The following is a 24,329-nucleotide window of genomic DNA, read 5'->3' as shown; positions in this document are numbered from 1 at the left end:
TTTTTTACAGAATCTGTATTACTTATTTTTGGAGATTAAAGCTTAGGCTTTCTACTCCGCTTGAATTTAACTAGTGATTAGAAGACATAAAATCTTCATCACAAGTTAAGGTTCACTCGGTTGACGATTCGAATTAATAAAAACTTCATCATTAACTAGAAACAAGAAGAAGAGTTTCAAGTTACTTAACTTTATAAATAGTATTTTGAAAAATACTAAGTTTTCTGTCTTGTGGTGACAGGAAAAATGACAACTGAAATTCAAATGATGGATGCGACAACGTCTATGGGGGAAAATAATATTGCCACATCAAGTCACACAAATGCTCCGCCAACGATGGCACCGGCGGAGAAGCTTGGAAAATTTTCTGGCATTGACTTCAAGCGGTGGCAACAAAAGATGTTCTTTTACCTCACCACTTTATGTCTACAGCGGTTCAATAGCGAAGACGCTCCCGAGGTGCCCAAGGGAACCTCGGACAAGGACCGTTTCATTATTGTAGAAGCTTAGAAACATTAGGATTTCCTTTGCAGGAACTATATTCTGAGTGGTCTCCAAGATGACCTATATAATGTCTATAGTGGAACCAAGACATCAAAAGAACAGTGGGGGCACTTGAACGAAAATATAAAACGGAAGATGCGGGAATTAAGAAATTCCTTGTTGCACGATTCCTGGACTTCAAAATGATTAACAGCAAATCTGTTGTCTCTCAAGTATAGGAGTTGCAAGTCATCATATATGATCTCCTAGTAGAAGGTATATTTTTGAAAAATATCTTAGTTGAACAAATTAAAAATGTTCTTGATACTCACATAAACTGTTTTGTAGGTCTAATTGTGAATGATGCTTTCCAAGTAGCAGCTATAGTTGAGAAGCTACCACCTTTGTGGAAGGACTTCAAAAACTACTTAAAGCATAAACGCAAGGAAATGACCGTTGAAGATCTTATCGTATGACTTCGTATTGAAGAGGATAATAAAGCTGCCGAAAGAAGGTCAAAGGGAAATTCTACAATGAATGGAGCCCGTATTGTAGAAGATGGCCAAAATAACTCAAAGAAAATAAAGAAAGTTGAACATGGAAGCAATCAACCGAAGAAAAAGTTCAAGGGAAAATGCTTCAATTGTGGCAAAATTGGCCACAAGTCCACAGATTGTCGAGCCCCAAAGAAAGGCAAGAAAAAGGACCAAGCGAACATGATTGAGTCCAACAAAGAATATGATGATTTGTGTGCTATGTTCATGGAATGCAACTTGGTGGGGAATCTACGTGAATGGTGGATGGATTCTGGTGCCACACGTCATGTTTGCGCAAACAAAGAGTTGTTCTCGTCATTTTCTCTAGCTCAAGTAGAAGAAATGATTTACATGGCCAACTCCGCTACTGCTAAGGTAGAGGGAACAGGAAAAATTTGCCTAAAGAAGACTTTCGGCAAGGTCTTGACACTGAACAATGTGCTATATGTTCCGGAGTTACGTAGGAACTTAATTTCTGTTTCACTCCTAGATAAGAATGGATTCAAATGTGTAACTGTTTCTGGAAAAATTGTAGTTAGCAAAGGAGAAATGTATGTAGGAAAAGGCTATCTCACGGAGGGCCTTTATAAGATGAATGTAATGACTGTTGAAATGAATAAAAGTTCAAATTCGTCTTATTTGCTTGATTCTTATGATTTATGGCATGAACGTTTAGTCCGCGTTAATTACAAAATGTTACGAAAACTAATTAACTTAGAATTTTTGCCAAACTTTGAGTGCAATAAATCAAAGAGTCAAATGTGTGTGGAATCGAAGTATGCAAAGCATCCTTATAAGTCCGTTGAAAGGAATTCCAATCACTTAGACTTAATACACACTGACATTTGTGATATGAAGTCAACATCATCTCGTGGTGGGAAAAAGTATTTCATAACTTTTATTGAAGATTGCACTAAATATTGTTATGTCTACTTCCTAAATAGTAAGGATAAAGCAATAGATGCGTTTAGGCAATATAAAACTGAAGCTGAAAATCAGTTAGACAAAAAGATCAAAATGATAAGAAGTAATAGGGGCGGAGAATATGAATCTCCCTTTGCGCAAATATGTGTAGAGAATGGAATAATCCATCAAACTACAGCCCCTTATTCACCTCAATCTAATGGAATTGCGGAAAGGAAAAATCAAACTTTGAAGGAAATAAAGAATGCCTTACTTATAAGTTCTGGTTTACCGTAAAACTTATGGGGGGAGGCTATCCTTGCAGCCAATCGTATACTCAACAAAGTTCCCTATAGTAAGACACAATCAATTCCTTACGAAAAATGGAAATGAAGGAAACCTAACTTGAAATATTTCAAAGTATGGGGGTATCTAGTAAAGGTTCAAGTTCCTATACCTAAAAGAGTTAAAATAGGACCTAAAACGGTGGACTGCGTGTTCATAGGGCATGCTAAAAGTAGTAAAGCATGTCGATTGTTGGTTCATAAATATGAACATCTGGATATTAGTGAAAATACGTTAATTGAATCAGACAATGCTGAATTCTTTGAAAACATTTACCCGTATAAAATTAGGCATGAATAGTCTAGTGGAGGATCTAAACGACCTCGAGATAAACCAAATGATAATGTACATAATGAAGAAAACCCAAGACGTAGTACACATTAAAGAACGTCAACTTCGTTTGGGTCGGATTTTGTAACATTTCTCTTAGAAAATGAGCCTCAAATATTTAAAGAAGCGATGTCTTCGTCAGACTCATCCTTTTGGAAAGAGGAATTCAATAGTGAGATTAATTCAATCTTAAGCAACCATACATGGTAATTGGTTGACCTTCCTCCCGAAAATAAACCTTTAGGTTCAAAATGGATCTTTAAAAGGAAAATAAAAGAGAATGGTACTATTGACAAATACAAGGCAAGAATTGTAGTAAAAGGCTTCAACCAAAAGAAAGGGCCTTGATTACTTTGATACATACTCGCCAGTAACAAGGATAACCTTGATTTCAAATGTTAATTACCTTGGCGGCGGTATATAATCTTCAAATCCATCAAATGGATATGAAGACCGCATTTCTCAATAGACATTTGGAGGAAGAAATATACATGGAACAACCTGAGGGTTTTGTGGTTCCAGGAAAAGAAAATAAGGTGTGTAAACTTGTTAAGTCACTTTATGGACTAAAACAAGCACCTAAGCAATGGCATGCAAAGTTTGACCAAACTATGTTGGAAAACGGACCCAAGATAAATGAATGTGATAAATGTGTATATATTAAAGACACACCAAATCACCAAGTCATTGTTTGCTTAAATGTGGATGATATATTGATTAGCAGCAGAGACATTTGTGACATCAATGCAACCAAACGAATACTCGAGAGCAAGTTTGATATGAAAGAACTTGGAGTTGCAGATGTGATCTTAGGTATAAGAATCCATCAAAATCCACAAGGGTTAGCATTGTCACAGTCTCATTATATCGAAAAAAGTACTTGACAAGTTCAAGTATATGGAATTCGATATTGCCAAAATTCCATTGGATGCGAACTTTGCACTTTGGAAAAATGAAGGTGAAAGTGACTCGCAATTGGAGTCCGCAAGAGTATTGGGATGTTTAATGTATATAATGAATTGTACACGACCAGACATTGCATGTGCTATTAGTAAATTAAGATAGTACATGAGTAATCCCAACAAAACTCACTGGATGGCAATAAAAAGAGTTTTGGGGTATCTTAAATACACTCAAAATTATGCTTTGCATTATAATAAATATCCTACAGTACTTGAAGGATATAGTGATGCAAATTGGATCACTAGATCAAACGAAGTAAAATCCACAAGTGGATATGTATTTACTGTCAGTAGAGGAGCAGTCTCTTGGAAATCATCCAAATAGACGTGTATTGCTTGCTCTATAATGTAATCTGAATTTATCACATTAGATAAAGCTGGTGAAAAAGCAGAATGGCTCTGGAATTTCTTGAAAGATATTTCGTATTAGTCCAAACCAGTGGCACCAGTATGTATACACTGTGATAGCCAAGTAGCAATAGGTAGGGTAGGGAGCATGATGTATAACGGTAAATCTCGTCATATAAGACAAAGATATAATACCATTAGAGAACTTCTCTCTAGTGGAATTATCACTGTAGACTATATAAAGTAGAAGGATAGTATGTCGGATCAACTTACAAAAGACCTGTCTAGAGAAGGAGCAGAAAGGACATCCAGGAAATGGGCTTAAGTTATAGGACAAGTCAGCATGGTGGTAACTCTACCTAGCAGACTGGAGATCCTAAGAGCTAGGTTCAAGGAGATCAAACAAAATTGTGTCTGACAGGTTCAACATTGTCAATTACCCAACCAATTCTCATGATGTAGACAATGTATAGTAAACAAGGATAAGACTTCAGGAAAAAAAACTTTTAATGATTATCTAAATTTGGTAGATTTGACCAAATAGTTTAATCTACAGGATTGAATGTTTAGAAATTACCTATGTGTGGGCGAAGTGGAAGCTGCTTCAAAGAGAATGTTAGTAAAGGCCTATTCTCTAAGCTCTCATGAAAATCAGGATATGTTCATGGCTGAAAAGAAAAAAACCGTAAGAACCATAAATGGTAAAAGGTTAGTTGTGTGACATATGTTGTCTAGGTGTACATTAAAGCTCAACGGTTCAAAGATATCAAATCTACCGATTGACCGAGTGCATCCGATGCATGTTCACTACGGAAAGTTCAAAGGGAAACCCACTTATCCAGATGCAATCAGTCTTTGCTTGATGATCACATACTTGTCCATAAAAGTTTTATGAAAATAATAGTCATTCCCCATTCATGTGAGGGATTGTTGGGCTTATAGTGAGGAAAGGGTGTGAATGGAAATGTTAAAACATGCAGGAATGCGTGAATAGTGACTATTTTGCATGAACAGTAGCACTGTTATGTGAACAGTAGCACTGTTTCGCGTGAACAATGCACTGCTTCATGAACTGACGCATGAAGAGTGACTGTTTTATGTGAATAGTAGCATTGTTACATGAATAGTATCACTGTTTTGCATGAATAGTACACTGCTTCAAGAACTGCTGCAATACTTTTTTGAACTGATGCAATGTTTCACAAAATGTTGTACTGTTTCAGAAAATTACTACAATGGTTTAAGTAAACAAACATGTATTTTCAGGAAAAGACACACACATCTAAATTGTACCAATGTCACCTTTCAAAGGGATATCTTGTGTCTATAAATAACCTGGTTTTCATCCACAGATAAAGAAAAAGAAACACAGAAAAAAAATTTAGAATTACAAGCTTCTTCTTCTTCTTAAAAATACTCTAAGTATGATCATTCAAACTGTGAGTGTGTTCGAACAATCCACTTATTTGAGGTACAACTATAATCTGATTGAAGGCCATTTTATCCTGGGAGGAAGATTCCATAACCTCGGATACAGTGAGGGGAATTATTCTTTAAGGAAAGTCCGTGAATTCGGACAACTTGGCCTTAACAATTTTTGTTTCATCTATATTTCTAAAATATAAAATACACCTCTTGTAAAGATCATTTTGATCTTGTGTTGAGGGTATTTGTTCAACTTCGTTGTGTTCTTGTTCATACTTGAACTTGAGTTGAAGTTATTATTCTATTATAAAGATTCTATGTACCCGTATTATGGAAAATAAACAGAACTTCCATAGTTCCATTGTTGCTGACTTCTTTTGTTCAGGCCAGTAGCCAGTGGTGGAAAGTTCAGGACCGCTTGGAAACTGATGAAAGATGCTCCCGCCTAGAGAAAATCGATCACTTGGGGATTTTCCAGGTACTACTCATTTTTCTAATACATCATAAATAACTTTTTCCAAACATCTCATTTGTACGCCTCAGTTTTAAAGTTATGTTGCAACCTTTTCTGTTTTAGGAATATATACGTGATTTAGAGAGCGAAGAGGAGGAGCAAAGGAAACTGTGGATGGTATATTGCTTATTAGACTGGGGGGTTAAAATTAAATTTATGTTTGGAGACTTTGATTTATCTCTTTCTCACAGGGCATACACCGTTGATTCAAATAGGAAGAATTGAGGAAAGCTGAACGTAAAAATCGTGATGAGTTCCGAAAATTGATGGAAGAGCATGTTGCTGCGGGAATACTTAATGCAAAAACTAACTGGCATGATTATTACATCAAAGTTATTTTTTCTTTCTTGTGTTCAGTGAGTGATTACCTTCATGAGTTCCCTTTTCATCTTTTTGAATTTTTCATCCAATAATTTCCTTCTTTATTTTGTTCTTGCAGATTAGAGATTTTGCTACATATCTAGTTGTCTCATCAAATACTTCAGGATCAACAGCAGAAGACTTATTTATAGATATTATGGATGAGCTGGAGAAACAGGTGAAATAGGTTGCTAATAGGAGTATTGAATTGTGTCAACTACATTTGTTACACTAAGCCATATTTATAGACTTTACACTACAATCCCTTTTCATTTGCTTTCACTTTATGAAGGTCTGAATCTGAATGGTTAAGATATCAGCCCATTAAGTGTTTTTTTAAAAAAAAAAAAAAGATTCAACCTGTTAATACATCTTAATGAATAAGATGTTAAACAAAGTCTGAAAATCATTTAGATCCTCACTAAAAAGTTCAATTAATTAGGTAAAAAAGAAAGTTAGTGCATTACTATGTGAGAATATACTGGGTTTGTTGTTGTTGTTGTAGTGCATTAAAGAATAGAACATACTTGGTCGGATAAAAGCATGAGATTGAGATTTGAGAGTTACCCCTCTGCTTACTTTTTTTTTCTAAATAGCACATATTTTGTTGAGATAAAAACAATGACATTTGTTTCTATTAAACATCTGTGTTGTTTCTCTTTATGCCAATTAGTGTCCTCTTTTTTTTTCTTTTTTTACTAGATAGTAGGTATTTAGGCTGATAGGAATGGTATTGTCGTAAACTTTTAAGTGAGGGGTTCCATGCTTTTAATTTAGTATAGATATAGATGATTCTTTCAATCTAGCCAAGCTGTATTAAATGCTACTTCACGGACAATTGTAATTGACTTCTTCCCCATTGAATGATGTTAATGGTTATATTACCTTAATTGTTATAGTTCTCGAGCAGGACAACTCTGAGAAGTGATCATCAAACTTCCATGTTTTCACATAGTTTCTTTGACTTTTGAGGACTCCTTTAAAGTATCATACAACCATACCAATGTGTTTCAGCTAATATTGCATTTGTTTTTATTAATATTTAGACATTTGAATCATTTTGAATGTACATCTGAATGGTTAAGATATTGTCTCTAGATCTGAAAACTAAATGATTAAGGTTGGGTTTTTCTCAATATCTGAATGTACAAAATTTATTTATTTCTAAATATAATATAATTATATATTAGAATTTTTTTTTAATTTAATGCAATTAAATTATTATTTGATTAAAAAAATATTTATGTTTGTTAGTGATAGTGGAGATGGTTTGTAATGGTGGTGGTGGTTGTAATAAATTAATTGATGTTAGTGATTAGCAATGTTGGTGATGATAGTTGTGATAGTAGAGATAGTTGGCATTGTAGTAACTGTCATGATATTGGCGATTGGTAGTGGTGGTGGTGGTTGTGATGTGAAGTTGGTTAATGTTAGTAGTTGGAGGTGTTGATCGTGGTGATGAAAAACTGTATGCATGATGGTTGGCGATGTGTTGGTGGTCATTGGAGACGCTGTTAGCTGTGATGGTGGAATGGTTGTTAGTATAAATACTATAGCGAGTGTAGCGGATGGTGGTGGTAGAGGTGGTGACACCGGTGACAGTGGTGGTGATGGTGTCCGAAGAATGTGTGGAAGTTGATGATGTGTTAGTGGTTGTTAGCGATGTGTGGAAGTTGATGATGTGTTGGTGGTTATTAGTGGTAGTGCTAGTTTTGATAGATGAGTTGGTTGGTAGTAGGGATGGACCGGTAGCAGTTGATGGTGGCGGCGTTGGCGGTAGGGGTGTTCATGAGTCGATATGGGTCGGTTAATGGTCAAAACCATAGCCAAACCAACTTAATCGGTTTTTAAATTTCTAAAACCAAACCAAACCAAATAAAAAAAATAACCAGCGGTTTGGTTCTTGTCGGTTTAGTTCGATTTGATTCGGGTTTTTTGGTTTATAACTTTAGTTAATGATAAAAGTTGAAAATTTTAAAAAACAAATCCAATCTAATATATGAGATGTCAACCGAATGTTGTATCTCAATCTTGAAACTATGATGTCAACTGAGTGTTATACTTCGGCAAAGCCATGATAACACCATATGAATGCTTTTAAAAAATATTTAAAAACTATATTTAATAGAATGATATGATAAACCCCCAAAAGGTGAACACATAAACTTCTTGCTCACGAAGGTTCAAAAGAAAGTTAAAATTAGTGATTGTGTATTGTCTAATGAATTTCAGCTGTAAATTTCAATATATAACAAGATATTATTTTCACAATTAGTATCATTTGTCATTCAAAATATGAAATTCATTTAGAATCTCATAATGTATTGTCAACTAGATGAAGACATATGACTGAATGTGTTACGATTAAAGTTAAATCATGATTAAAATATAAAATGTAACAAATATTTAGATTACATTTATGAAAAACATATAAATAATTATAATATATATGTATATCGGTTCAGTTTGGTTATTTTGTCGGTTATTTTAGAGTAAAACCAAACCAAACCAAATTAATATCGGTTTTTTAAAATTCAAATCCAAACCAAACCTAACTAAATATAGGTTTTTTTAATTGGTTTGGTTTGGATCGCAGTTCAGTTTGGTTAAAAACCAAACCGTGAACACCCCTAGTTGGCGGTGGATATAATTAGAATAATGGAAGTGGTAGGTGTGGTAGCGGCTGGCAATGTAGTTGGTTGTGATTTTGGTTGTGATGGTGGAAGTGGTTGGTGGTGGTGCCAGGTGATTGTGGATAGAGTGGTGGTGAATTTTATCCTACACAAGAATATCTGTAAATGATAGTTAGACTTGGTTCCACATTTGAATGATTAAGACCTACTCAGACCTATTAAGAGCTAAAATCCTAATAAAAACAAATGCACTTAATGGTTTGAGGACTGAACAGGTTCATAAATCCAATAAGTGCAAACAAATGAGACCTGAAATTAGTTTGTCAGGTCAAGTTTCGACCATGTTTTGTCCATTTGTACCACACCCCAGTTTTGATTTCACTTCGGATGATATCGTGCAACTTAAAACCCAATTCAAAATATATTGTGTTGTCAACCATATAAATTGGACTAATAAACTTAGTGCCAGAATTCGCCTCTGAAGAGGTAGTTGAGATGTAATGAAAGTAAAGGCTTAGAAAAGATTAGCCTCGGAAAAAGTGCCTAAGAGCATCTCTGTTTCTCTAAATAAAGTTGCATCTCCCTCACTATGATTTTTTTGGCCGTAATACACACTTGCGACTAAATAAATGATATATTGTTTCATCATATGCCCTTTCTGAAAAGAATTGAAGTTGAATGATCAAATATTATTAGCATTTATCTCCTTGCTTGATGAAAGAGGGAGTTTACCTGGTATCCTAGCATGGTAATGATCCTGTTCGTACTCTTATTCAATGATTGAATTTGGTAATGTTTTCTTGAGTTAGGATCTTGCTATGGGATGTTGAGAGTTATACATAAACTCAGATGCTGAAAATCTTTTCTTTTTCCCTTGTAAGATAAAGATGTCAACTTCTATCTTTACAGTTTGTATTACTGTTTGTGTGCATAAATGATTCTTATTAAGTAAATATAACGAAAGCACTGTTAACAGAGATGCTATCCATTTTTATTTATTCACTTTTTTTCTATTTTCCAAATAGGGGTGCTTGATTTTTCCTTCAATTTAACCTGATCAGTGCAATTAAGTTTATGTGTCAAGTGTCTTGTGATATTGTAGATGACTTTGAACAAGTGGAGAAATGTTGGTATTCATGAAAGAAATTTCATCCCCATCACCCTGCTTGTAATTTATAGACTTTACGGTAACTCAAATGCATGGACAAGGCTCCATTTGGTATCCTATTTTTGTTAATGATAAGCTTTGCTTCAGTATCTTGATGACAAGTCATAAATTAAAGATGCAGTAATGATGGTCGAGGTAATCACCACTCTTCATTTTAACCTCTGTTGTGCTTTGGTTAGTACCTTATATTTTGGCTGAGCCGTCTCTACTTTCAGATTGGATTGACATCAGCCTGGACGCTTGATGATTTTAAGGTTGCAATCGCCAAGTATATTAGCTCTCCACCAATGTCAGATACCAACTTAAAGGTCTAATTATGGCTAAGCACTGTATACTGTTTCACATCGACCCACGTTGAATTGAATGTTGTGAAAATTGAAGTACCCCATTCACTAAATAGATTTCTATGTATTTGTCCCCTTTTTGTCTTTGGGACAGGTCCTGCATAAGATGAGTGGATTGAGTGCAAAAGCATTAGTAGTACTTCCATGTTATGTTTCACTGGAAATCGGTCAGTTTGTGATTGCTAAAGTGGCAACTCATAGGTAGTCAACTGTGGTTAGTGGCATTTTCCTTTAGTATCAACCATAACCTATCCCATATTAAATTTGGATCTTCTTGTAATGGAGTTAATAGAAGAGTAGTGTGTCGGTTAGCAAGTAAGCTTGAAATCTTCAAGAATAAAGACGAGGACCACATTGATCAAATATTTGGTGTTAGCTTTTGCTTCCAATTCTTCAGTTTTGGTACCATTTTCCTTAGTTTTTATTTCCTAGACGGCGGTGTTTAATATTACACTACCGCACATATCTTAAGTTGCTTAATTCAAAGCAATTTGCCTTGTAGTTTTCTATTTTTACGGTTAGTGGATAAGAGTTTTACTCTACGAAACTGGTAAAACAGCATAACTGGATGATAACAACGATCATTTGCTATTTTTGTAATGAGGATATTCTTCATATATCATTTGGATTTTGGAGGTTATTTATGGTCATGGCGTATAATCTATGTATGTGGGAAGAGGGAATTGCAAGGGGTATCTGGTCGAAGAATTATGCTTAGCCGGTTGGGTCTCTTAAGGCTTTTAGTTTACTTTCAATAGCTCAAAAATTTTGTAAAGCATTTTATCAAAGATTATAATGTGAGAAGTTACTCCAAAAGATGGTAATAATACTCTTACATTATATCCCCCTTGCCTTCCAAACGAAGGAATAAGAGAACATACATGGATTATACTGAATCTTATTCCATACTTCCTTTCTAAACTTTATGTTCTACGCGTTTGGGCTTGCCGGGTCATTGAGTATTGAATGCGCATATTTCATCTGCATAGTTTGTCTCTGAGGAGTCACTGGAAAGGGCCAGGGAGAAAGAAGAAAAAGAAGCTAAAGATCATAAACGTCTAGCAGATGAGTTCTATGAAATTCTTCATGCATCAAAGGTATAGTAAACATTTTACAATCTCTCACATTGCAATGGATGGGATCCCATGATATTTCCTTTAAACCATAATCTATTAGTTTGCTGTGGTTGCAGGAAATTACTGCATCATCGAAATGGGAGGACTGCAAATCCCTCTTCGGAGATAGGCAAGTAGCTTCTTTTGCTTTTATTGATCTAGAATTAGTAACATGATTGCAAGGACCATTGGAGAATGATCATTGATATTATTTTCAAGGACCACCTTCAATATTCTAAACTCAGTAATTCACATAGTTCTAGAATGTACCTTAGAATAATAGCTGTGTTGAATGATTTGTTGTTTTATATTCCTCAACATTTAGGTAGGCTATTTCTTTATAGTATTAGCATGAATTACCATTTTTCTAAGTGATTTTTAATGTTGAACTTATCCCTCTAGAAATTGGTTGATGTCAATTATAAGTTGTTCCAACACTGGGCGTTTAATTATAGCCGATGATCGATTTATAAATTTCCTTTAAATTATCAATCTCTGGATAATCTTATGCATTATTTGATGTTGGACACAAGACGACTTACAAATATCATTTTGATTTCTAGCTTTTAGGTAATCCTGCACATTATCCGACTTTGAATAAGAGATGGCTTATAGATATCCCTCCAATCACTAGCTTTCATATGTTCCTGTACATCATCCGACCTTGGATATAATATGACTTATAGATAATCCCTCAAATTGTTAGTCTTTGGGTAATCCTGCACATAATCGATCTTGGATATGACAGGGCTTATAGAGAACCCTTGGACGTATCAATTTGATAATCTTGCATATTCTCCGGTAAGGATTTAGTTGCGACTTATGGATAACCTTTGAATTATCGATTTTTGGACGATCTTGCACACTATCCGGTTAAGATGTTGTTGTGGCTTACGGATGACCTACAGGCTATCAACTCATAGGTGATATTGCACACTATCCTATTTCAAATAATATGACTTATAGATGACCCTCAAATTATCAATTTCTAGGAAATCTTATATATCATTCATCCTTAGATAACGACTTAAAGGTGTCCCTTCAAATTGTGTGCTCTCGATGCATTCAGATGCTGATTCATAAAATGATAAGATATCCTCGACGCTAGCATTTATGACTTGCGTGTCAATAAATATAAAATGATGATGATATCTTTGACACCAGAGTTGTGTCTTGTGTGTCAACAGATACATTGAATGCTGATGATATCCTCGACGCCAGCATTATGTCTTGCGCGTCAACAGATGTATTGAATGCTGATGATATCCTCTACGCCAGCGTTGTGTCTTGCGCGTCAACAGATATTTCATGATGATGATATCCTCAACGCCAGCGTTGTGTCTTGCATGTCAACAGATATTGCATGATGATGATATCCTCGATGCCAACGTTGTGTCTTGCGTGTCAATAGATATATAATAATGATGATATCCTTGACGCCAACGTTGTGTCTAGCACGTTAATAGATGATATACATTGAATGATGATGATATCCTCGATGCCAGCATTGTGTCTAGCGCATCAACAGATATTGAATGATGATAATATGCAATGGCCCTCTTGGCAATGACATGTAATGGTTCTTCCGGTAAATTAAAAATAGTTTCTCCTGAAATCATTTGTCAGGGTCTTGCTTTATGCATGTACCTGTACTCAAGGTAGACGATTAGTAGACACAAAGTCGCTTTTGCTAGCGACTATTTTTTTTAGAAAAATTCTAAATACAATATTTGTAACGAAGACAAGATACTTTTGTTTGTCCTCCATGATCTCGAGAAATGAGATGGACAATTCGAAAGGTCGTCAATAAATGGGTGTTGAGCCAGTTTTTGGGCTACGAAAAGTATTGTTATTAAACCTTATATGCTTTGTCATGGCTCCCTACTTGCTTGGGGATTTTTCAAAAGAAACGCTCATTTTGTGTATCGATCCCTGCATCCACAAAAAATGATTAGTTTGAAAGAAACTACTACATGTTGACCTCCTATGATCCTTGATTTGCCCTCGCCATCTTTTAGGTATTTCATCATGTTGGCACTTTCACCGCTGACTCCCCGTCCTAATTGATGTCTAGGCAATCACTAAGTAAAAGATTTGTATAGATTTTTTTCAAAGTACTCTTAATTTTTTAGAAATAGTTTCGAGAACTCCTGCAAAACTTCGAAAAATCTCTGCCAGTCATGTAGTACTTTCCAAATACCTCATAATTTGCTACATACGTTCTCATAAGTAGTACTAGTTTACAACTACCAATGAAAAAAGTCAAGGGGTAAGGTCACATAATAGACATGATCAACCTTAATCTGATATTATAACCCCATACAATCTTATCTACTTATGCGGATTTCTCAGCTCATACTTACTTACCCAAGCATACATTTAGACTGCCTTCAAATTCCTCAAACAACCATGAGTCTATAATCATAACTTACTTGCTAATATAGCCATTTTTCACATTCAAGCAACCAACAAATCACCCTGACTAAAAACTCCTTCTCTACCTTATACTAAACTAACTCACAAGGACGAATCACCTCTTTACCAACTCCATCTCATGCAAACAGATTCAGCCATACATATATTAAACCAACAAAAGAACAACAAGTTGGACAACAAGTTGCTAGTGAATCGAAATAGGCCTCACACGGCTTCACTAGACTTTGGTTTTGTGTTTTGAACACGAAAATGAGATGGATTACAAGGCAACTATGCTAGTGAATCAAAAGAGCCCCACACGGCTTCACTAGACTTTAAACTTTTTCTTTTCAAAATCACCATGATAACAAGATTACATATTACAAGAGATAGGAAATTGGCACATAATATTTAATGGTCTAAGAAATACATCTTACACTGTATAAATAAAAATCTAAGTAAAATACTTCCCCCATGGACTACCATACCATCCATACGTGCTACTAGCTACCACATTAGTTTATCACTATAAAGGGGTAAATCATCCTCAAATATCGATTATTCAATTGAAATATTCATTTACACCAAAAATCATCCTCACTCTGACTTCTAACTTTGTGACTTCACATCACTAAATTCTTGGTCTAATTTCATTACCGATCGGTCATGACAACAACACTTTAACTTATGCTACTATTCGGGTGGAAATATAGTTCCAACATTCTGCTATACACCATCCACATCTGTATCAAGATTTTTAGGAGGGACTAGATGCACTTAATACATTAAGCTGGAAAGCACGATTCCATCAAGATCAATGTTTACATCAGAATCAACACATATTGAAGCACCAACAAACTCCTCTCAAGTCTTTGCACAATTTTTTTTCTTATATGATACAATCGGAAAAGACTATATCATGTAGATTCTAAACTTTTTGCACTTGAATCACCCCAATAATGGGACATGTCTGAGAACATTAGAGTAAGGAAAGAATTTGAGATGAATTTACCTTCATATGGGCGACACCATAGCACGAATGACAGTATGAAAGAGGAACATTTTGACTCTATTGCACGAACTGGAACATGAAGAAAGAGAGACATTCCTAAATGCCTAGTAGCCTCCTGCTTATAAGTGTGGCGCGTTACACACCTATAAACAAGACTCTACCCGACGTGATTTTGCAGACACTCTGGGACCATGAACCGTGCTCTGATACCAATTTTGTCATGACCCGAACTGGGGCCCTGGTCGTGACGAGCATTTCAAACCATGAAGGCCCGAAACATTCCTATTTGTCTGATAATCATGCACATAACTCATATGATAAAAGAAATATGGAAGATAAAAAACATTATGGAAACATGGCCAAGAATCATATGAAATCAGTAACGGGGAATAATGTCCCACAATATCAACACAACATCTTTATAACGTCTGCGAAATCTCTACTACATGACTGAAATAAATATCTATCTGAAAACTGGGACAAGGCCCCCAGTAGATCCAAAACTAATAAATGATAAATGAAACTGCCAGATATCAGGCCTTCCAAAATATAGAAGGCTCACCAAGTGATTCTGCAAATCTGTCTGAGGAATTTACTGATTTTCTGGACCCCTAGACTGTGCCTCCGAACCTAGGAGGGAAGGGGGTCAATAAAAAAGTACTGATACGCAGAGATATCAAAACAAAACATAATATTTTTACAAAATATAGTTGAGAAACATTATAAAGAAGTTTCATATCAAATCATTTGAAAACACATGGGTGTAATGTAATTGTTTTCAACAATAATGTAATGCAGCTGAGCTAGGTGGAATATCCTACACATCACATTTACACCAACTGTCAAACCTCGGTTGTCGCCGAGATTAGAGTATAAGTGAGGGGAAGACAGACAAGATCACAAAGCAGGGTGTCTCGACCCAATGGTAGTGTGCAAGATCACAAAGTAGGGCTCCTAACCATAGTCCCAACTTGGGAATAACATAAAGTCAGGTACGCAAGATCACAAAGCAGAGTACCAAATTCCCATGTCAGTAAACACAGTTTCTAGTGATAAGCCCTTACACTCAAACTCCTTTTTTGGGCATCCACCTATCTCATGTAAAATCAATGCATTCAAATTTCATCTAATTCAATCACATATCATATTCTATAGGGTATCATCATACCCAACTTGCAAGACATCAATATCACAGCATTCTTCTCATTCAACCATTGTATTCAACATGTTTCAACACAAATAGCCCTCTCGTTTTCAAGTCAAAATCATATCAATTCTCAAAACATTTCATGTCATGCTTTTCAAGATGTCTTCAAACAATTTACATCATATGAACATTTAAAATAAATTCACATCAAGAGAGGGATTCTATATAATTCATGCTCTCAAATTAACACCTTTTCGAAACATATGCATATACATATATAATATGTCAAATCACTTCGGAAATAGGCCTAAAGACCAAATCAATATTATAGAAACGTTCAAAACATGATTATATTCGTAGTTTCAAAACCCTCATTGTAAAACATGAATTTAAGGCCCATGATATTTTAGGATAACCCATGTACCTCTATATGCGAAGATGATAGGTGTTTCTTGAAGCCTACGTTCTGGGGATTCCAAATATGCAATTAGTTTCAAAAACCCACGGTTGAATCTTGAGTTGCTTAGATTTTTATTTTGAAACCCTAAGGAGATTTCTTGAGCAATTTTGATGAATGAAGGTGTATCTTGGGGTATTTGGGGACTGAATTTCGTGTTTATGGCTAAATAAGGGTGGGAAAAGGACCATTTTTCCCCAAAAAGCGGAGTGTTTAAGTCACTTTAGTAGTAATGTATGTGGCGCACACCTTATCGCATAATATAGGTTGTGCAGCGCACTCTTTATCGCACACATTAGGTTGTGTGTCGCACACCTTATGGCATAAGTTAGGGTGTGCGTCGCACACCTTATGCTACACGACACACTCCACTTTGCAAAGCCATAACTTCTTCCTCGGGTGTCAGATTTTTGCGAAATTGGTATCATTGGAAAGATAATTCAAAGGACTTTCATTTAATATATAGTAGGAACTCTAATTCAATATATCTAAATAGTAATGACTGGTTGAAGTTGACCCAAGTTTTGACGCTTACTAAAACTCAATCGATGGAAAAGCTTTCAACTCGTCCCTAAGTTAGGGAATCTCTATCATCTCAATTCATGCTCAACTAGATTTATACACCACATAGTTGATTAAAACACTATATTCATAATAGATTTATGGTTTTTCGAATGTGTACAAGTATAAATGACAATTTACGTCCAAGTTTGAAAGTATGGGGTGTTACAAAAAATTATTGGGTTATTGGTTCGGTTCGATTTTTTCTTATTGGGTTATTGGGTAAACCGATAACCCAATAAGAAAATATATATGACTTATACTATATTTATCTTTTATTTCTATAAATTAACAAACCTATTATTTCAATTATATAAACTCTTAATTTCTCCTAACAACATTTAGTTCAAACTTGAAGATTTTTGTAAATTTGAACACTTCATGTAGGATTTTTGTTGCAACTAAGATTCATTTTTTACATGTTAGTTACTACTATTTCTATTTTATGAGTATTTTCTTATCAGTTAAATCGAAAACCGAATCGTTAAGGACTAAAAACAAAAAAAAAAAATTTTATTGGTTTGGTTATTGGTTTAGCATATTTAAAAACCGAAAACCGATAAATCTAAAGATAATATGTAAAACCCAACTGAACCAACTGATGCACTCCCCTAGACACAAACGCTTTAATTACTTGACAAATTGTATGAGATGCACACATTTTACATGACAAATTGTGATCCAAGACTCGTATATATATATATATATATATATATATATATATATATATATATATTTCAACTTTATATGATAGTCTAAGTATTTATTTGTGCAACACTCAAAATTAAAATATATAAATATTTGCTGATGATGTCAAGTTGAAACACATTTATGTATTATGTCAAATGTATAATTCCTTTTTTGAACTATAGCTATAACATGTAGCATGAGTGAATGTACTCTAATTTTAACTTGATGAATTCACCTAACATTACTATAATTAGTAGAGTAATGAGCAAAATTAAATTCATTGCTATTTATTTATATTTTAAAAAAGGTTGAGTCAGAGAGCAATTATCATAATTAAAGAGGAGCTAAAGGTATAATTCAATGAGAAGCATGGATTCTTTTGATAGAGTGTATTAAAAAATTAATAACAACAACAACAATAAATTCAGTGTATTTCCACATAGTGGGGTCTGGAGAGGGTAAGATGTACGTAGTCTATATCACCACCTCCGGAGAAGTAGAAAGGCTGTTTTCGATCAACTCCCGGATCAAGACAAGGAATAATAATCAAATCTGTGATAAAGCATGGAATGTATTACGTAAAAATTAATGCATCCATTAATTTAATGTGTATTAGTAGTCCCTTGTTTGATATTTATCTTTTTATCTTATGTATAACTAATGCAAAAATTAGTTATATACTCTATTGTGTATTGAGGTGTGTATTACTAATACCTCAAAATTTATGACATTAGTAATGCAATGGATCTAATGCATGCATTAACATGCTTAAAGTGGGGGTATTATGTAAAAAAAAAAAATTTATGTAATTCGTGTTATTTTTAATACATTGAATCAAATACTGTATAAGAAACAACAATAGCAACAACAACACCCAGTCTATTCCCACATAGTGGGGTCTGGGGAGGTTAGTGTATGCAGATCATATCACTACTCAGGTGAAGTAGAGAGGATGTTTCCGATAGACTCCAGCTTAGGATCATAATAATATACCAAACATAAAAGATAAATACATATTAACTAATACGATACGTAAAATAAAACTAACAATATAACAAATATCAAAGAAAATGTATATAAATTAGTACCGCATGAAAAAATAGCCAATCTACCAAGAAGTGTCAGCTTTGTGTTGGGTGGTTGGTAGTCAAGAAAGTGTCAGCTTTCCAAAAAACAAAAACCCCAATAAAGAAAGAAGTCCCTCCACTTTCACCATTGATTCAATGTTATTTTTAATATGTAGAATCAAATACTGCGTAAGAAAATAGAAGCATAATTAATGCAAATATTATTAATATACCATATTTTATATTATTTTTATAAAATAATATTTTATATTGTTTTTAGAAGAAAATACTCTAATTAATTTTGTTGAAATTATCTATCTATATAACAAAGGAGGATAGTCTAGCCTAAAACTAAGACAAGTGTCATATTGAGAACTACCTATTTGAATTTTTACAACAAAAAACCATTATTTCATAACAAAAAGATATTTTGTTGATTATTTAAATATTTAATATTATTTCATATTTCATATTTAATAAATTACATTTCACATGTTTTTAATAATAGTATTATAAGAAAATAAATATGAATGATTTCATTACAATTGACTAAAATAAATATTACAAGAAAAAATTATTTAAGAGAATAACCAATTAATAAATAGTAACTGATCAATTTATATAGAAAATATTGTAATCATTCTGACTAAAAATTATTTTAAAAAAAGGTGTCATCCCTCAAAATAATTAAGTTTGTCCTATTTTTGTAAACAAATAAATGAATGAATATAAGAAAATCCGTAATTAGTAAAAAAATAATTGTTACCTTATTTGAGTTTTTAGCAAATTATAAAGATAATAATAATCAATTGACTATAATTAAATTATAAATTTATAAGAAATATTTGAAAAATAAATTAGTAATTAGGAAAATAAATAATTGTTACCTTTTTAAAATTCTTTCCAAAATTGAAAAGGTAATTGATATCAATTTAATGTAATCAATCTATAAAAACATGAGAAATTCGTGGGATTAAATTTGCGAAATTATAAAGGTAATTAATATCAATTATTTTCGTATTTGAGCCCTTTATACAATTGTAGATTAATTAAATATAATCAAGCTACAAAATTAGGACAGATTTATGGTAAATAAATATATAATATTAATAATAATTTTATTTCTTTCAAATTAATTAGATTAAATTGAACTATAAATTAGTTAATATTGACAATTACTTTAATAAAAAAAAATTGAAAGATTCATAATTGATATGCATATATTGGTAAAAAAAAAAAAAAACGAACGTTGACTACTACTTTAGCTATAAATATATTTTAAAATTTACATACAACATTACATTTAAGGAACTTGATTCTACATATTATGGTCATAAAATTGATTCTAATTAATTGAAATTAATTAGTTGATTGTATAGTTTTATTACAATAATTTCGTACAATATTTATTTAATAAAAATACATATAATTAATTGATTGATTTTGTGCAATCTACTATGATTTTATTAATTCAAATGATATGATTTTTAAATGATAGGTTTGTATTATAAAAATTAAGGTGATTATTGTATGACTTTAGCATTTCTTATGTATTTAAAAAGATTTATAGACAAAAAAATGTCATCCCTCAAAACAATTAAATTTGAACTATTTTAGTGAAACAATGAAAGATTGAATAAAAGAAAATTTGTAATTAAGAAAAGAAATAATTGTCACCTTATTTGAGGTTTTAGCAAATTGTAGAGATAATTAAATAATCAAATTGTAAATTGGTAAGAAATTTTTTAGAAATAAATCAGTAATTAGGAAAAGAAATAATCGTTACCTTTTTAAAATTCTTCCCAAAATTATAAAGGTAATTAATATAAATTTGATATAACCAAACTATAAGAATATGTGAAATTCATGGGATTAAATTTTTAAAATTATAAAAGTAATTAATATCAATTGTTTCCCTATTTGAGCCCTTTATGTAATTGTAGATTAATTAACTACAATCAAGCTATAAAATTAGGACATATTTATGGTAAATAAATATATAATATTAATAATAATTTTATTGTTATCAAATTAATTAGATTAAATTGAGTTAGAAATCAGTTAATATTGACAATGTATTTTAATAAAAAATATATGCAAAGTTTCGTAATTGATATACATATACTGGTTACAAAAACAACGAACACTGACTTCTACTTTAGCCATAAATATATTTTAAAATTTACAACATTAAATTTAAAGAACTTGTGTCTATATATTATGATCATAAAATTGATTCTAATTAATTGAAATTAATTAGTTGATTGTATAGTTTTATTACAACAATTTCGTACATCATTTATTTAATAAAAATACATATAATTAATTGATTGATTTTGTTCAATCTGCTATGATCTTATTAATTCAAATGAAATGATTTTTAAATGGTAAGTTTGGATTATAAAAATAAAGGAGATTATTGTATGACCTTAGCATTTCTTATGTATTAAAAAAGATTTATAGACAAAAAGATGTCATGCCTCAAAACAATTAAATTTGAACTATTTTAGTAAAATAATAAAATATTGAATTTAAGAAAATCTGTAATTGAGAAAAAAATAATTGTTACCTTATTTGAGTTTTTAGCAAATTATAAAGATAATTAAATAATCAATTAACTATAATCAAATTATAAATTTATAAGAAATTTTTGAGAAATAAATCAGCAATTAGGAAAAAAATAATTGTTACCTTTTAAAAATTCTTCCCAAAATTATAAAGGTAATTAATATCAATTTGATACAATCAAACTATAAGAATATGAGAAATTCATGGGATTAAATTTTTTAAATTATAAAGGTAATTAATATCAATTATTTCCATATTTTAGTCCTTTATTTAATTGTAGATTAATTAAATATAATCAAGCTATAAAATTAGGACAAATTTATGGTTAACAAATATATAATATTAATAATAATTGTATTATTATCAAACTAATTAGATTAAATTGCGGTAAAAATCAGTTAATATTGACAATTATTTTAATAAAGAATATATGCAAAGTTTCATAATTGATATACATATTTTGATTAAAAAAACAACGAACATTGACTACTACTTTAGCCATAAATATATTTTGAAATTTACGACATTATATTTAAGGAACTTTAGTCTATATATTATGATCATAAAATTTAATCTAATTAAGTGAAATTAATTAGTTGATTGTGTAGTCTTATTACAATTATATCGTACTTTATTTATTTAATGAAAATATATATCATTTATTAACTGATTTTGTACAATCTACTATGATCTTATTAATTCAAATGAAACAATTTTTAAATGGTAAGTTTAGACTATAAAAAGAAAGGAGATTATTGTATGACTTTAGTATTTCTTATGTATTAAAAAAGATCTAGAGATAAAAGTAATACAATATTACAATACTTTTGGGTTATTTAATTAATTTATCACATTTCAAAATATTGTTTATATCAATTCAGTGATGTTTATATGGAAAAGTTAAATTTTAAAAAAATAAATTTCATAATTTATGTTAATTTGTGTGCTAATTTGAAAAAGTTAATTTATAGTTTTCATTTTATTTCTATTATATGGAAAATTTGACCTCATATGGCTATTTATAGCCATTGAATAACACAAAATATTTGTTACACTTTTCTTCTTCTCTCTCTCTCTCATGGGTATTTCTCAAGTTTTTCATTATGAGTATGTAAATATTCACTTGCCATATTTCTGGATCCTTGTAAATATTCACTTGCCATATACAGATCTTTGTAAATATTTACTTGCAATTTACAGATCCTTGTTAGGTGTATATATGCATTGTATGATGATGAATGAAAGACACAGAAAAAAAGCTTTCTCTATTCTAGTCTTTTGCTATTTTTACATTTCAAGAAAAAATGACAAGAATCCTACAGATTATGACAACATTTTGCCGGCTCTTACTCTTTCAACTCTTTGATTCAGTAATTTCTCTTATTTTTTGATTATTTACCATGATTATTTGTTTTATCAGAAGGATTTGATAAGTTCTTTGAATTGTTCTTGTGCTATTTGTTTGTGGGGTATTTTATTAATTTTTAGTAGAAGACTAGTAGTAAATAGTTTTGCGTCATGTCTCTTCTGGTAGTAGTATTAGTATATATTTTTCTTTTCTACTTGTTTTATTGTATACCTCTATTTTCTTACTTGCTACTGTTGTTATATCCTCATGTTTTTGCTTTCCTTGCAAGGATTTATGGGTAACAAATTTTCTACTTGCCAAGGTAGGGGTTATGTATGTTATTGTTGAAGCAGCATGTAGAAAGAGAGATGTTTTGCTTTGTCTCATAAGTATTTAGTTAGCTTGCAGTATTTTCATAAATGGATAATGATTTGTGAGTGGATTTTTATGAGTATTTTGCTTTGTCCTTTGAAATCTCATGGACACTAGTTTGATTCATGTACAGTCTCCATACATAGAGACGATGAAGAACACCTTCTTCTTTTTTCGATCATCAACTAATGATGCAAACAAGACCCCTTCACCACCATAAAATCCAAGGAAGTTTCTTCTTGGAGGAGTGTTTCATTGTCATCTGGTATGACAGTGGGTCAGGAAAAAAGAATTTCACGGATCTGAGCAAATCTCCCCATTTTCACAGTAAGAAAGTTCATCCTAAGAAATTTGGTCGTGATTCAAGCTGGTATGCATATCATTTTGTTGTGGCTTCCTTTTTCACACTTAAACTGATGTTTTAATTTGTATTTGCTTGTCCAAAGTAATGACAAATGTTTCTTCATGGCAGAGACCTTAGCGTTCCAGTGTTGATTCAGACTATTAAAAGATTGACAAAGGAGAAGGTACAAATGGCTTCTGAAGTTTCAAGCATGCTACGGAATCAAGTTGCTGAAAGGGTTTCTGTTACGGAAAAAGCCAGCATATTACAGGCAGAACTAGATTCACGGACACGAAGATTGGAGACAGAAAAAAATGAGTTACAATCAATACTGGAAAAGGAGTTAGATAGAAGATCCAGCGATTAGTCTCTAAAACTTGAGAAATACCAAATTGAACAACATAGACTCCGTGAAAGGGCGAGAGAGCTTGCAGAGTAGAATGTCTCTCTACAAAGGGAAGTCTCTTCATTTAATGAGAAGGAAGTACATAATAGAATTAAGATGTCATTTTTGGAGAAACACCTTGAAGATTTGTCTAAGAGAATAGAGCAAGTGTCAGAGGAGAATCAAAATCTAAGGCAGCAGCTCACTCAGTTACAAGCGAAAAATTGAGTAGCTCAAGACAATAGAGATTATGTCCGGGAAAACTACCAAAAAAAGGTTAAAGAGCTTAAACCGGAGACTTTGCTGACAATTGTGCAAAGGGAGAAGCTCTATTCCGAGGAGATAGACATAAAGCAACTTCAGGCTGGTCTAGCCACAACAGTTAGAGGTAACGACATTCTCAAATGTGAAGTATAAAATGCACTGGACGCTCTTTCTTATGCCACACCCAAGTTGAAATATCTCGAGCTTCAGGTAAGCATGCAATGTTAAGATCTT

At 32.4% G+C, this 24,329-nt stretch overlaps 1 pseudogene; it reads left to right on the top strand.

The window, feature by feature from the left end:
- The window catches only part of LOC107879292, a 51,078-nt pseudogene extending 27,265 nt beyond the window's left edge, over window positions 1–23,813 (top strand).
- The last annotated feature ends 516 nt before the right edge of the window (window positions 23,814–24,329 follow it).

The sequence above is a fragment of the Capsicum annuum genome, chromosome 8, assembly GCF_002878395.1.
Source record: "Capsicum annuum cultivar UCD-10X-F1 chromosome 8, UCD10Xv1.1, whole genome shotgun sequence".
NCBI classification, from domain to species: Eukaryota; Viridiplantae; Streptophyta; class Magnoliopsida; order Solanales; family Solanaceae; genus Capsicum; species Capsicum annuum.
The sequence above is the reverse complement of the archived record's forward strand: the minus strand, read 5'-3'. Positions and strand labels throughout refer to the sequence as shown.